This window comes from Phyllobates terribilis, unplaced genomic scaffold, assembly GCF_046119375.1.
Source record: "Phyllobates terribilis strain yellow unplaced genomic scaffold, ASM4611937v1 Scaffold_244__1_contigs__length_2968133, whole genome shotgun sequence".
Classification (NCBI taxonomy): domain Eukaryota; kingdom Metazoa; phylum Chordata; class Amphibia; order Anura; family Dendrobatidae; genus Phyllobates; species Phyllobates terribilis.
Window position 1 is genome coordinate 1,455,397 of NW_027363004.1, and position 13,517 is coordinate 1,468,913.

Genomic DNA, 13,517 nt, shown 5'->3' on the forward strand with positions numbered 1-13,517 from the left:
AGCGCCCACCGGGGGGTAGTTCTAGAAGCGCCCACCGGGGGGTAGTTCTAGAAGCGCCCACCGGGGGCAGTATTAGAACTGCACACTAGAAGTTATAGAACTGCTCACGGCACTACGGGTAGTTCTAGAACTGCACACTAGGAGTACTTCTAGAAGCACCCACCATGTAGACGGACCCCGATCACCTGTCCCGGTGGGCAGAGGCGGACCCCGATCACCTGTCCCGGTGGGCAGAGGCGGGCCCCGATCACCTGTCCCGGTGGGCAGAGGCGGGCCCCGATCACCTGTCCCGGTGGGCAGAGGCGGGCCCCGATCACCTGTCCCGGTGGGCAGAGGCGGGCCCCGATCACCTGTCCCGGTGGGCAGAGGCGGGCCCCGATCACCTGTCCCGGTGGGCAGAGGCGGGCCCCGATCACCTGTCCCGGTGGGCAGAGGCGGGCCCCGATCACCTGTCCCGGTGGGCAGAGGCGGGCCCCGATCACCTGTCCCGGTGGGCAGAGGCGGGCCCCGATCACCTGTCCCGGTGGGCAGAGGCGGGCCCCGATCACCTGTCCCGGTGGGCAGAGGCGGGCCCCGATCACCTGTCCCGGTGGGCAGAGGCGGGCCCCGATCACCTGTCCCGGTGGGCAGAGGCGGGCCCCGATCACCTGTCCCGGTGGGCAGAGGCGGGCCCCGATCACCTGTCCCGGTGGGCAGAGGCGGGCCCCGATCACCTGTCCCGGTGGGCAGAGGCGGGCCCCGATCACCTGTCCCGGTGGGCAGAGGCGGGCCCCGATCACCTGTCCCGGTGGGCAGAGGCGGGCCCCGATCACCTGTCCCGGTGGGCAGAGGCGGGCCCCGATCACCTGTCCCGGTGGGCAGAGGCGGGCCCCGATCACCTGTCCCGGTGGGCAGAGGCGGGCCCCGATCACCTGTCCCGGTGGGCAGAGGCGGGCCCCGATCACCTGTCCCGGTGGGCAGAGGCGGGCCCCGATCACCTGTCCCGGTGGGCAGAGGCGGGCCCCGATCACCTGTCCCGGTGGGCAGAGGCGGGCCCCGATCACCTGTCCCGGTGGGCAGAGGCGGGCCCCGATCACCTGTCCCGGTGGGCAGAGGCGGGCCCCGATCACCTGTCCCGGTGGGCAGAGGCGGGCCCCGATCACCTGTCCCGGTGGGCAGAGGCGGGCCCCGATCACCTGTCCCGGTGGGCAGAGGCGGGCCCCGATCACCTGTCCCGGTGGGCAGAGGCGGGCCCCGATCACCTGTCCCGGTGGGCAGAGGCGGGCCCCGATCACCTGTCCCGGTGGGCAGAGGCGGGCCCCGATCACCTGTCCCGGTGGGCAGAGGCGGGCCCCGATCACCTGTCCCGGTGGGCAGAGGCGGGCCCCGATCACCTGTCCCGGTGGGCAGAGGCGGGCCCCGATCACCTGTCCCGGTGGGCAGAGGCGGGCCCCGATCACCTGTCCCGGTGGGCAGAGGCGGGCCCCGATCACCTGTCCCGGTGGGCAGAGGCGGGCCCCGATCACCTGTCCCGGTGGGCAGAGGCGGGCCCCGATCACCTGTCCCGGTGGGCAGAGGCGGGCCCCGATCACCTGTCCCGGTGGGCAGAGGCGGGCCCCGATCACCTGTCCCGGTGGGCAGAGGCGGGCCCCGATCACCTGTCCCGGTGGGCAGAGGCGGGCCCCGATCACCTGTCCCGGTGGGCAGAGGCGGGCCCCGATCACCTGTCCCGGTGGGCAGAGGCGGGCCCCGATCACCTGTCCCGGTGGGCAGAGGCGGGCCCCGATCACCTGTCCCGGTGGGCAGAGGCGGGCCCCGATCACCTGTCCCGGTGGGCAGAGGCGGGCCCCGATCACCTGTCCCGGTGGGCAGAGGCGGGCCCCGATCACCTGTCCCGGTGGGCAGAGGCGGGCCCCGATCACCTGTCCCGGTGGGCAGAGGCGGGCCCCGATCACCTGTCCCGGTGGGCAGAGGCGGGCCCCGATCACCTGTCCCGGTGGGCAGAGGCGGGCCCCGATCACCTGTCCCGGTGGGCAGAGGCGGGCCCCGATCACCTGTCCCGGTGGGCAGAGGCGGGCCCCGATCACCTGTCCCGGTGGGCAGAGGCGGGCCCCGATCACCTGTCCCGGTGGGCAGAGGCGGGCCCCGATCACCTGTCCCGGTGGGCAGAGGCGGGCCCCGATCACCTGTCCCGGTGGGCAGAGGCGGGCCCCGATCACCTGTCCCGGTGGGCAGAGGCGGGCCCCGATCACCTGTCCCGGTGGGCAGAGGCGGGCCCCGATCACCTGTCCCGGTGGGCAGAGGCGGGCCCCGATCACCTGTCCCGGTGGGCAGAGGCGGGCCCCGATCACCTGTCCCGGTGGGCAGAGGCGGGCCCCGATCACCTGTCCCGGTGGGCAGAGGCGGGCCCCGATCACCTGTCCCGGTGGGCAGAGGCGGGCCCCGATCACCTGTCCCGGTGGGCAGAGGCGGGCCCCGATCACCTGTCCCGGTGGGCAGAGGCGGGCCCCGATCACCTGTCCCGGTGGGCAGAGGCGGGCCCCGATCACCTGTCCCGGTGGGCAGAGGCGGGCCCCGATCACCTGTCCCGGTGGGCAGAGGCGGGCCCCGATCACCTGTCCCGGTGGGCAGAGGCGGGCCCCGATCACCTGTCCCGGTGGGCAGAGGCGGGCCCCGATCACCTGTCCCGGTGGGCAGAGGCGGGCCCCGATCACCTGTCCCGGTGGGCAGAGGCGGGCCCCGATCACCTGTCCCGGTGGGCAGAGGCGGGCCCCGATCACCTGTCCCGGTGGGCAGAGGCGGGCCCCGATCACCTGTCCCGGTGGGCAGAGGCGGGCCCCGATCACCTGTCCCGGTGGGCAGAGGCGGGCCCCGATCACCTGTCCCGGTGGGCAGAGGCGGGCCCCGATCACCTGTCCCGGTGGGCAGAGGCGGGCCCCGATCACCTGTCCCGGTGGGCAGAGGCGGGCCCCGATCACCTGTCCCGGTGGGCAGAGGCGGGCCCCGATCACCTGTCCCGGTGGGCAGAGGCGGGCCCCGATCACCTGTCCCGGTGGGCAGAGGCGGGCCCCGATCACCTGTCCCGGTGGGCAGAGGCGGGCCCCGATCACCTGTCCCGGTGGGCAGAGGCGGGCCCCGATCACCTGTCCCGGTGGGCAGAGGCGGGCCCCGATCACCTGTCCCGGTGGGCAGAGGCGGGCCCCGATCACCTGTCCCGGTGGGCAGAGGCGGGCCCCGATCACCTGTCCCGGTGGGCAGAGGCGGGCCCCGATCACCTGTCCCGGTGGGCAGAGGCGGGCCCCGATCACCTGTCCCGGTGGGCAGAGGCGGGCCCCGATCACCTGTCCCGGTGGGCAGAGGCGGGCCCCGATCACCTGTCCCGGTGGGCAGAGGCGGGCCCCGATCACCTGTCCCGGTGGGCAGAGGCGGGCCCCGATCACCTGTCCCGGTGGGCAGAGGCGGGCCCCGATCACCTGTCCCGGTGGGCAGAGGCGGGCCCCGATCACCTGTCCCGGTGGGCAGAGGCGGGCCCCGATCACCTGTCCCGGTGGGCAGAGGCGGGCCCCGATCACCTGTCCCGGTGGGCAGAGGCGGGCCCCGATCACCTGTCCCGGTGGGCAGAGGCGGGCCCCGATCACCTGTCCCGGTGGGCAGAGGCGGGCCCCGATCACCTGTCCCGGTGGGCAGAGGCGGGCCCCGATCACCTGTCCCGGTGGGCAGAGGCGGGCCCCGATCACCTGTCCCGGTGGGCAGAGGCGGGCCCCGATCACCTGTCCCGGTGGGCAGAGGCGGGCCCCGATCACCTGTCCCGGTGGGCAGAGGCGGGCCCCGATCACCTGTCCCGGTGGGCAGAGGCGGGCCCCGATCACCTGTCCCGGTGGGCAGAGGCGGGCCCCGATCACCTGTCCCGGTGGGCAGAGGCGGGCCCCGATCACCTGTCCCGGTGGGCAGAGGCGGGCCCCGATCACCTGTCCCGGTGGGCAGAGGCGGGCCCCGATCACCTGTCCCGGTGGGCAGAGGCGGGCCCCGATCACCTGTCCCGGTGGGCAGAGGCGGGCCCCGATCACCTGTCCCGGTGGGCAGAGGCGGGCCCCGATCACCTGTCCCGGTGGGCAGAGGCGGGCCCCGATCACCTGTCCCGGTGGGCAGAGGCGGGCCCCGATCACCTGTCCCGGTGGGCAGAGGCGGGCCCCGATCACCTGTCCCGGTGGGCAGAGGCGGGCCCCGATCACCTGTCCCGGTGGGCAGAGGCGGGCCCCGATCACCTGTCCCGGTGGGCAGAGGCGGGCCCCGATCACCTGTCCCGGTGGGCAGAGGCGGGCCCCGATCACCTGTCCCGGTGGGCAGAGGCGGGCCCCGATCACCTGTCCCGGTGGGCAGAGGCGGGCCCCGATCACCTGTCCCGGTGGGCAGAGGCGGGCCCCGATCACCTGTCCCGGTGGGCAGAGGCGGGCCCCGATCACCTGTCCCGGTGGGCAGAGGCGGGCCCCGATCACCTGTCCCGGTGGGCAGAGGCGGGCCCCGATCACCTGTCCCGGTGGGCAGAGGCGGGCCCCGATCACCTGTCCCGGTGGGCAGAGGCGGGCCCCGATCACCTGTCCCGGTGGGCAGAGGCGGGCCCCGATCACCTGTCCCGGTGGGCAGAGGCGGGCCCCGATCACCTGTCCCGGTGGGCAGAGGCGGGCCCCGATCACCTGTCCCGGTGGGCAGAGGCGGGCCCCGATCACCTGTCCCGGTGGGCAGAGGCGGGCCCCGATCACCTGTCCCGGTGGGCAGAGGCGGGCCCCGATCACCTGTCCCGGTGGGCAGAGGCGGGCCCCGATCACCTGTCCCGGTGGGCAGAGGCGGGCCCCGATCACCTGTCCCGGTGGGCAGAGGCGGGCCCCGATCACCTGTCCCGGTGGGCAGAGGCGGGCCCCGATCACCTGTCCCGGTGGGCAGAGGCGGGCCCCGATCACCTGTCCCGGTGGGCAGAGGCGGGCCCCGATCACCTGTCCCGGTGGGCAGAGGCGGGCCCCGATCACCTGTCCCGGTGGGCAGAGGCGGGCCCCGATCACCTGTCCCGGTGGGCAGAGGCGGGCCCCGATCACCTGTCCCGGTGGGCAGAGGCGGGCCCCGATCACCTGTCCCGGTGGGCAGAGGCGGGCCCCGATCACCTGTCCCGGTGGGCAGAGGCGGGCCCCGATCACCTGTCCCGGTGGGCAGAGGCGGGCCCCGATCACCTGTCCCGGTGGGCAGAGGCGGGCCCCGATCACCTGTCCCGGTGGGCAGAGGCGGGCCCCGATCACCTGTCCCGGTGGGCAGAGGCGGGCCCCGATCACCTGTCCCGGTGGGCAGAGGCGGGCCCCGATCACCTGTCCCGGTGGGCAGAGGCGGGCCCCGATCACCTGTCCCGGTGGGCAGAGGCGGGCCCCGATCCGATTTCAAAGGTATAAAAAAGGTGAGTATATGCGCTGCAGAGACTGAAGCAGTGGGGGAACAAGGAGCGGTGAGTATTGTATTTTTCTTAAAAATAAAATCAGTGAGTACATGGTGCCCATAATACTGGAAAACTGTGGGCTGCATTTTACCCTATGGGGGGTGGGGGGGTTGAGCTTCACCCTATGGGGGGGTGGGGTTGCGTTTTACCCTATGGGCGGGTGCATATTACTGTGAGGAGGACCATGGGGAAGTGAATTATGCTCTGTGGAGGACTATAGTGAGTATTTTATTGTATGGAGGATTATGGTGGCGTGTTATACTATGGGGGGCCATTATAATATGTGAAGGGTTATGTGTGGGGCCATTATACAGTATGCAAGCAATTATACAGTGTTAAGGTTTGTGTGGGGTCCATCATGCTTGGATTGAAGTGAATATCCAGCTCCAGTAAAAAAAACAAATGGATTGCTGTGACACCATTTAGCTGTAGTTGGGGGTTTGGAAGGTGTAGAAAATGTGCAACACCGAACGCGTTTTGAACACTCTGCATGTTCTTAGACTCCTCTTTTGTGCATCTTCCAAACCCCCAACTACACCTAAATGGTGTGTCACAACAATGCCATTGTTTCAATCGTTCTTATAAAGACTTTTTTTGTACTGGATTTGGATGCACCTTGCTTCTACATCTGGCAGAGACTGGATCCTGTGCTTCGTTATATGGAACCCGCCGGGAATCCTTCAAGGGTGAGCTGAATATTACTCTGACCTATGTGGTGTCCATCATACTGTTTGGAGGGCTAGTGCAGACTATTATACAGTGTGGGGCCATTATACTGTATGTAGGCCCATTACACTGCATGGAGGGCTGTGTGGGGGTCAAAGTTGGGGGATTACTGTGTTGTGGTCACCTTACTTTGCCTTGTGAGTTGAGGGGGGGGGCACAGTTTGATGACCCTACTGTACATGTGGAGGTTAAGGTAGAGGAATTCACCATGGGGGGTATCATACTGTTTTTGGGGGGCACTTTTGTTGGCATCATACGTTATGGTGGCAATGAGAGGGGAATCTAGGACTTCAGCAGGAGGAAAATTACTATGTAAAGGCTGGAAAGTTGTGACACTGACAAATATAATTTTTTTTATTCATTTCTTTTGAAGGGAGAGACCTCAACTCAAACTTCTGCTATGGGCCCGATGATTTCTATGTACGCCCCTGCCCCACGGCATCAATATACGCGCACAGCACTGCTACAGCAATACACAGAATTAACAAAATGAAGGTGAGTGACCCCCTAACCTATTAGCCCCCTGTGCAGCTGCACTGGTTGCACCAATGATATCCACTTAGTCTAGTAAAATCTGTCATCCCTCATCAAAGCTGAGCAACAAACTCTCCTAGTTACCCATAGCAATCAGAGATTAAAAGGGTATTCCCATCTCCAAGATCCTATCCCAATATGTAGTAGGTGTAATATTAATATTAGAAAAAAACTCCAATTAGAAATGTAGAATAGTTTTTCTGCTTCGCTGTGTCTCTTCCCTCATGTGCAGGCATTGCAGGACCTTAGGTATCCATGGTTACGACCACTAGCAACTAGATAACTGGTGGTTGTAAGCATGGATATCTAATATTATTATTATTACACCTACTACATATTGGAAGAGGATTTTGGAGATGGGAATACCCCTTTAATAAAAGCTGAGCTCTGACTGGTTGCTATGGGTAACGAGAATAGTTGTAATGCTGCTACATAATCTACATAATTTCTCACCTTTCTCATCAGTCAGGTGGATGTGACGGGGTCCTGGGTCTCCTCCTCCGCTTCCATCCGCTCAGTCTTGTCATGGCTCAGTGAAGGCTAAGAAGCGGGTTATTCTGTTCTTCTTGGCTTTCTCCTGTCCCTATTCTCCAATCGATTCTTCTTGCCTTCCTTGTGGTTTCTAAGCTCCCGTGTGTCTCCTCTCACCTGCGCTCCTGTGTATGTAGGCGCCTGCCATTGTGATGTCATCGTTGTCATAGATTCCACATTCCGGCACCTCCCATTGTGATGTCATCGTTGTCATAGATTCCACATTCCGGCACCTGCCATTGTGATGTCATCGCTATGTCATAGATTCCACATTCCGGCACCTGCCATTGTGATGTCATCGCTATGTCGCCATGCTTCCACATGCTGGTATGTGCCTCTGTGATATCACAGCTTTGGCCAATATGGCTGTAGTCCTGGGGCAGCATAAGTCACATGACTGGTACAAGTCGTATGGTTCAGGACATTGCAGTCCAATTGAAGAAATCATTGCTTGATTACAATCCGGTTTTCCACACAATTTACCTCACACACATTATTTACACCAGTGCATTATTAATGGCCATACAGAACTAGGCCTCAAAAAGGCTGGGTTTATTGAGGTCCTGACGACCAGGTAATGAAGGGTTTATTACAGGGTTTGATATGGAGGTTGGATGTGGAACTAGGAATGTGATAGGCTGGTGGAGTTATAGTGAGATTTATATAATAGGAGGGCAGCCATCTTTGGCGTGACATTCAGCGCTGGCTTCACTTTCCTCTCCTACAGACAACATTGACATCTGGAGGAAGTGGGAGAGCAGCTGCAGCGGTCAATTCCTCCAAAGTACGAGTGAAGATGACTCGCCCCCTGGGCCGCGTGGGGAACCCGGAGCCGGGCCTCTGGTGGGATGCTGGGGGTGGTAGTCTCAGTGTGGCGGCGACCCGGTCCGTGGCTCAGGGTGGTCAAACCAGTGGCAGTCTTAGTGTAATAACAAATGTCCGACTACGCCACCCGTGGATTGCAGTCAGTGAGGACCGCCGCTGTGCTGCAGGCCGCTGAGGCTGATGTTGTAAGCGCAGCCAAGTATGGGATAACTCCCCACGGGAGAAGTATTGCCTCAGGGCAGCTAGTGTGGATGATGGGAGTGATGGTGTGAGCGTCCCAGTACTAATGGTGCTGGTGCGGCGATGAAACAGAGACGTGTGGTGCAGTTCAGGGTCTTTACTGATGGTATAGAGCAGACCTTCCCGGGAGTACTGGTTAGCAGTAGAGGCCTGGTCAGTCTGTGAGCAAGCAGGATCTCCCCCTGGCCAGGTGGAGTTGTAGGCCTCCCCGTCTATCTGCACTCTTTCCTGGCTACCTTGCTCTATGCGGGTAGAAGTAGCCCACGTCCCTGAGTATACTGTGTGGTGCTCACCCGTATGGCCGGTGACTTGGGGCCTTCTGTTAGCCTCCGCTCCACGACGGCGGTGCTGGTCCCTTAGTGTCTTCAGCCAAGGCGAGCTATCTAGCTTCCAGCCTCTGGCACTCACTCCTGCTCCTACAGAGCTCTTGCTGTATCTTTCCCTCTCCAAGCTCTGACTCACCTAATCCCGCCCCAGACCCAGTTTATAAGGGCAGATTCCTCCCCTCCCAGGTCTGGGCGGGCAGTGTTGCATGCTTAGGGCTCCTGACCAGAGAAACCTCCCACTTGCTCTCAGACATAATATTTCTATTACTGTGGCAACCAGACCCCTGGGGTGCCACATTCCCCCCTAGTAAATTTTAGTACTCCGGGACTAAACACATTTTTAAAGAAACATAAATACAAGGGTATAAACGATAATACAATAACATATTTACAAGAAGCTTTAGTTCTTTAAAGGTCACGGCGTGTCCGCAACCGGGTGTCCATATCACCCAAGGTGAAGTTTGTGAAACAAGAGGGTGTCCATGTCACCCAAGGTGAAGCTTTAAGCGAAGTAGGGGACCTGTCCAAAGCAAACCCCTTGCGTTGGCCTTGGGCGTGGCTGCAAGGCTGAAGCTAGCTACTTTGGGCCGCAAGGAGGCCACGCCAGACAGGTTTTCTCTTCTGCGGCCACCTTCGCAAGAGGCACAGTGTGCAACTATCTACAAGATTGTTCCGGTTATCCAGCGTCCATAACCTGTTAGTCCAAATAAATCTGCAGGGTAACTGAGAAACATAATTAATAACAGGCAACAACAAAAACCATAAACATTTTCAAGAAACAGGTAAATTTACAGTGCATTACTTTATATTTTCCAGCGAGCGGGCATCTGACCTCTAGTGACTCTAGTGGACCTACGGAGCTCACTAACTGGTCCTGCACTACAGGGTGTAGGATGTGTTATGGGTAAGCTGGGCAGCTGTCTGCGCACTCTTTGGCTCACTAGGGGCACGGCAGGCTCACTACTAGCAGAGGTTTGATCCTCCTGCGCTGCTGGTGTGGACTCTTCTGCCTCCTGGGCTGGCTGCTCTTCCAGCTCTACCTGGTCTTCTGTAGGCACTTGAGGGGCTGGCTGGAGAAAGGTGAGGACGGGCACCACGATAGCGTTGTTTACTTGTGTCCAGGACCGGGGAAAGTCTCCGAGTACGGTGCTGATCATTTCCTCCTTTTCCTCTACGGGTTGAGGGTCTTCCTGATCTTCATCCGTGTTTTGCAACTTCTCGGGGCACTTTTTCAGGTGGTCTCTGGAGACAGTGGCTGTGGTCTCTCCTCCATCCTTGCTGATGACGTACACCTTTGGATTATTGTGGCTTGAGGGCAGTACGGTGTTCGGGTCCTTTTCCCACTGGTCGTCCAACTTATGGAGCCGCCTTTTTCTTTTCAAGACCTGCTCTCCAGGTACCAGGGGAACAGCGGGAGCATGTTGGTTATAAGTCCTCTCCTGCCTTTCTCTTGATTGACAGAGACTTCGCTCGACGCTCTCCTGTACTTTCCGGTACTGCTGCTGCCGTTCTGTATCCCAGTCTGCCTCTGGCGAGGTGTCCTCAGGTGTCAGGACTCCCATATCCAGGTCAATAGGCAGCTTACCAGGTCTTGCTCTCATTAGGTAAGCCGGGGTACAGTTGGTGGAACCTACCGGGATGTGGTTGTACAGGTCCACCAGATCGGGCAGTTTCTCAGGCCACAGGCTGCGTTCTTCCAGGGGCAATGTTTTTAGCAGATCTATCACCACCTGGTTCATCTTTTCGCAGAGTCCGTTGGTCTGCGGGTGATAGGCCGTTGTTCTTATCTCCTTGCAGCCATACAGGTTGCAGAACTCCTGGAAGACCTCTGCTTCCAAGGCTGGTCCTTGGTCTGTCAACACTTGCTCCGGGTACCCGTGTGGACGGCTGAAGTGCTGCTGGAAGGCTCTAGCTGCTGTTTGAGCCGTTAAGTCCTTGACGGGAACCACCACCAGGAACCGGGAGTAGTGATCTACGATTGTGAGGGCGTAGACATACCCAGATCTGCTCGGAGCCAGTTTCACATGGTCCAGGGCTACCAGTTCCAGTGGCTGTCTGGTGATGATGGGCTGCAGGGGAGTCTTCTGGCTGGCACGGTCCTTTCTTCTTAGGTTGCACGGGCCACAGTCTCTGCACCACCTCTCGATGACTCCTCTCATGCCTACCCAGTAGAACCGTTCACGCAACAAGTACTCCAGCTTCTTCCATCCAAAATGTCCTGCTCCGTTGTGGTATGCCTCCAGAACCATAGCCGCGTCTCGTCTTGGGACCACTACCTGCCAGGTCAACTCATGTGTTCGAGAATTAACCATTCTTCGGCACAGCTTCTCCCTGTAGAGGAACAGCTTACTTTTCTCCTTCCACAGTTGCTTGGTCTCCTCCGGAGTGTCTGGGTCAAGACGGGCATCGGCCTGTGTCAGCATTTCCTTCACCAGACGGACTGCGGGATCACTGTCTTGCGTTTCCGCCCAGCTGTAGTGGGGCAAGGGATTGAACGTCACAGAGCGCCTGTCCTTCACACGGTGGGAATACAGGGTAATCCCATGACGGTGGAACGCAGGGAGCTCAACTTCTTCTGGATCTTCCCCTACATCCGGTAAGTTTGGCATTCTAGACAGGGCATCCGCGTTGGCATTTGAGCGTCCCGCCCGGTATTTGATGGTGAATTCATAGTTGGACAGGCGGGCCATCCATCTCTGCTCCAGGGCACCGAGCCTTGCAGTGTCCAGGTGTGTCAACGGGTTGTTATCCGTGTACACGGTGAACTTGGAAGAGGCAAGGTAATGCTTGAAACGTTCGGTCACTGCCCACACCACTGCCAGGAACTCCAGCTTGAATCCGCTATAATTATCAGGGTTCCTCTCCGTGGGCCGTAGCTTTCGGCTGGCGTAAGCGATTACCCGTTCTTACCCCTGCTGGATCTGGGACAGTACGGCTCCTAGCCCGATGTTGCTTGCGTCCGTGTGGAGGATAAAGGGCTGGTTGTAATCAGGGTACGCCAGGATTTCATCCCCCGTGAGGGCCATCTTCAGCTGGCAGAAGGACTCCTCTTCCAGCTTTTCCCACCTGAAGGGCGGCTTCTGGTTTTTAGCTTTCCGAGATTGACCTATCAGGAGGTCCTGCATAGGGGCTGCCATTTTGGTGAAACCGGGAATGAATCTTCGGTAGTAGCCTACCAACCCGAGGAACTGCCGCACTTCCTTTATGCTGGAGGGTCTTGGCCAGTCTTTAATCACGGTGATCTTATCGGGGTCGGGAGCCACTCCGTCAGCACTCACCACGTGTCCCAGGTATTGCACCTTTGGTTTCAGGAGGTGACACTTGGAGGGTTTCACCTTTAGGCCGTAGCTTGCCAGGGCATCAAACACTTCTGCCAGGTGTTTCAGGTGGTCCTCGTAAGTCTTGGAATAAACGATGGCATCGTCCAGGTTTAATAGGACCGTCTCAAAGTTCCGGTGTCCCAGACAGCATTCCATCAACCATTGGAAGGTTCCTGGTGCCTTGCAGAGCCCGAACGGCATACAGTTAAATTTGCTGAGACCCATCGGGGTGGTGAATGCGGTCTTCTCCCGGTCCGCCTCTGCCACAGGAACCTGCAGTACCCGCTAGTGAGGTCCAAAGTAGAGAAGAAGTTAGCAGATTTTAATGCAGCTAAGGACTCTTCTATCCTTGGTAACGGGTACGCATCTTTGTGTGTGATACGGTTGACCTTCCTGTAGTCTACACACATTCTCATGGTGTTGTCTTTCTTTTTCACTAAGACTAGTGGAGCTGCCCAGGGGCTACAGCTGTCCCTAATTACCCCAGCCTCCTTCATGTCCTTTAACATCCCCTTGGCGTGCTGATAGTGTGCAGGGGGTACGGGTCGGTAACTCTCCTTTATGGGAGGATGGTCTGCCGTGGGGATGTGATGTTCTACCCCCTTTACTCGCCCAAAGTCTAGCGGGTGTTTGCTAAACACTCTCTCGTACTCCTGAACCACCCGGTAGACTCCCTGTTTTTGGTGTGAGGGAGTGGAGTCAGTACCCAAATGCAGTTGCTGACACCAGTCCTCCATTGGTTTCTTTGAGCCGTTACCTTCCTCTGGTTGAGATGGAGGCAAGGGTTCCACGGCCTGTACAGAGTTCTGGTTTATGGTGAACAATTTGGCTAGCGTGGCATACCGGGGCAGGTATACTTCTCTCTCCCCGATATTTATGATGCGGACGGGCACCCTCCCATGACGTACATCGACCACCCCCCGTGCTGTCAAAATGGTGGGCCTACTGTCTGAGTAGACGGTTTCTACCATTGCTTGGTAGTCTCTACCTCTTAGACCAATAGCTGCCCGGCACCAAATCATCATCTCACTTTTTGGGGGCATGGCAATAGGGAACGGGTCACACATTCTCACGCTACCTATCTCACCACCAGATAGTTCCACTTGTTGCTGCTTCATCAGTGCCCGGATCTCTTTTTGGAGCACACGCTGCTGGCTGGAACTGGCGTTCTTGGCAACCTGCTGCAAAATAAGAATCACCTCTGCAAGACAGTTTTCAATTACGTTAGTACCTAGGGTTATTTTTGGGTGACTCTCGCGACGGTCAATGTCCACAATGATCAGTCCGTGTGCCGGCAGTTCAACTTTACCGACCTTGATGGTCACTTCTTTAAATCCTATCTGTGGCACGGGCTGACCATTGCTGGCGATAATGCTCAGGTCGTCATCTGGGTAGCCGGTTATGTCCGAGTCATTCCAGTACCGCTTGAAGAGCACGTACGGGATGGTGGTGACCTGTGACCCGGTGTCCAGTAGGGCACTCATAGGAATGCCGTCCAGTACCACAGGCAAGACCGGACATCCCCCTACGTACTTGTCACGCCAGTTCGATGGGCCT